We start from the raw sequence: 2,669 nt of genomic DNA, 5'->3' as shown, positions 1-2,669 counted from the left end.
AAAAAAAAAAAAAAAAAAAAAAGACAGAGAGAGATAATTCTTGTAAACCGCTTAGCACAGTGTTTAGTAAGTGCATAGTAAGTTTCAGTATGTGGTAACTACTACATGGCATTCAGTATTCAGATCCTTCATAATTTAGCCTCTCCCTGTCTTTCTAGTCACACCTTCTGCCACATCACTACTCCAGCATCACTCCCCCAACAGCCAACTCTCTGTCATGCCTCTATGCCTTTCTTTCTCCTTAGAATCCTTTTCCTTTCTTGTCTAATTTTATGGGATAGTGGAGTCTTCCTGAACACCCATTCCTCTCTTTCCAGGCACAATTTATATAACTGTGGAGATGATGCCTTCTGTAGTCTCTGGAATAGTTCCAATCTCAAATAATGTCTGTTGTAAAGACTCTGTTCCCATTTTTTATTCTGAAAATATGGTTATCAAACCATAGCACTTACACAAAGTTTATGATGGCACCTATTACATTGTATTCTAGTGATTCACATGTCTGTTCCCTTCATTAGTCTGTGATCTTTTTGAGGGCAGGGGCTTAATCCTTTCCTTTTTTTAATTAAAAAAAATTTTTTGGAGACATGGTTTTGCTCTGTCACCCAGGCTGGAGAGAAGTGGTGCAATTTTAGCTCACTGCAGCCTAGACCTCCCGGGATCAAGTGACCCACCCACCTCAGTTTCGTGAGTACCTGTGACTATAGGTGCGTGCCACCATGCTCAGCTAATTTTTGTACTTTTTGTAGAGATGGGAGTTTTGCCATGTTGCCCAGGCTGGTCTTGAACTCCTGAACTCAAGCAATCTGCCTGCCTCAGCTCCCAAAGTGTTGGCATTAGAGGAGTGAGCCATCCTGCCTGATGATGGGCTTAATCTTCATCTATGTATACCAGGAACTCTAATAGAGCCTGGGACGTAGCCTGGGCTAAATAATGTTAATTGAGCAAATTAATTAATGAATGATTAATTGAATAAATAAGCCATCCTCTTATTGTAGAATCCTTTCCTTGCTCTTGCTAGTCCCCACCCCTTCATTCTAATCTTAGAAACTGTTCTGGCCAGGCGTGGTATCTCACACCTGTAATCCCAGCACTTTGGGAGGCCGAGGCAGGCAGATCACGAGGTCAGGAGATCGAGACCATCCTGGCTAACACGGCGAAACCCCGTCTCTACTAAAAATACAAAAAATTAGCCAGATGTGGTGGCACGTGCCTATAATCCCAGCTACTTGGGAGGCTGATGCAGGAGAATTGCTTGAACCCAGGAGGTGGAGGTTGCAGTGAGCCAAGATCGCGCCACTGTACTCTATCTAGCCTGGGCAACAGAGGGAGACTCTGTCTCAAAAATAAATAAATAAAATAAAGACAGTGTTCTAAGATATGAAGGAAACTTTAATAAAGGTGTGGGTGTGCACTCATGTGTACTGAAGTCTGTACCTGTGGCCCTACTTTGAGGTCATCGGATTGTATCCCCTTTCCCAAAGCATGTATTGGTGAACTCCCTTTTCTGTTTCCTTGGGGGCACTAAGCCAACACGTCCTGCTCTGCCCCTGTTTCCACACCCTGTCACGTCACCACAGTTCTACTATGCCAGGAATGTTACTGGAGAGGAGTGGTTCCATGACTCAGAGGACACCCCAGGGATTGAGTGGGAGTGAGGGCGCCCCAGGGACTGAGTGGGAGTTGATGAAATTAAAAATAAAAATAGTGGTAGTTGGTGAAAATAAAAACTAAAAATATAAAAAATTAGCTGGACGTGGTGGTGTGTGCCTGTAGTCCCAGCTACTCGGGAGGCTGAGGCAGGAGAATCGCTTGAACCCGGAAGGTGGAGGTTGCAGTAACCCAGCGCCACTGCACTCCAGCCTGGGCGACAGAGCCAGACTCTGTCTCAAAAAATGAATAAAATAAAATAAAATAAAATAAAATTCACAGATTAGCTCACAGGGAGAAGATTCCTCTGTTTGACTGCATTGGTCATTCTGGGATTTATTAGTCTGCTTCCAATTTTAAAATCAGAAACAGCTTTACATCAACACCAGCCGATTTCTGAAGTAACTCAGGAAATGGTAGCAACCCTATGCCTTTCCGGAAAACAAGGATAATTTATTCAACAAATATTTATTTATTGAATACCTATGAGCCAAATCCTGTGCTAGACAGTGTGCCCCTCACCAGTTCCTGTCCTGTTTAGTTGAGTGGAGGGTATAGGTATAGGCAATTATAAAATACTTGAACACTACAAAATTCCGCTGCTGTGGAATTACAAACAAGATTTTGTCTACTTCCGGTGCCCAAAGGAAGACGAACACTCCAGCAGGTGGCAGCAGGGAAACAATTATTTTAGATCTTCGTAAGGGAGGAGTAGAAGGCTGCCGTAAATGCATGGGGATTTATCCTTTTTTTTTTTTTTTTTTTTTGAGGCGGAGTTTCGCACTTGTTGCCCAAACTGGAGTGCAATGGCGCCATCTCGGCTCACCGCAACATCTGCCTCCCAGGTTCAAGCAATTCTGCCTCAGCCTCTCAGGTAGCGAGTAGCTGGGATTACAGGCAAGCTCCACCACGCCTGGGTAATTTTGTATTTTTAGTAGAGACGGGGTTTCTCCATGTTGATCAGGCTGGTGTTGAACTCTCGACCTCAGGTGATCCGCCCGCCTCCGCCTCCCAAAGTG

Source organism: Mandrillus leucophaeus, unplaced genomic scaffold (genome assembly GCF_000951045.1).
Source record: "Mandrillus leucophaeus isolate KB7577 unplaced genomic scaffold, Mleu.le_1.0 Scaffold139, whole genome shotgun sequence".
In the NCBI taxonomy this organism is placed as follows: domain Eukaryota; kingdom Metazoa; phylum Chordata; class Mammalia; order Primates; family Cercopithecidae; genus Mandrillus; species Mandrillus leucophaeus.
This window is presented reverse-complemented; position numbering follows the sequence as displayed.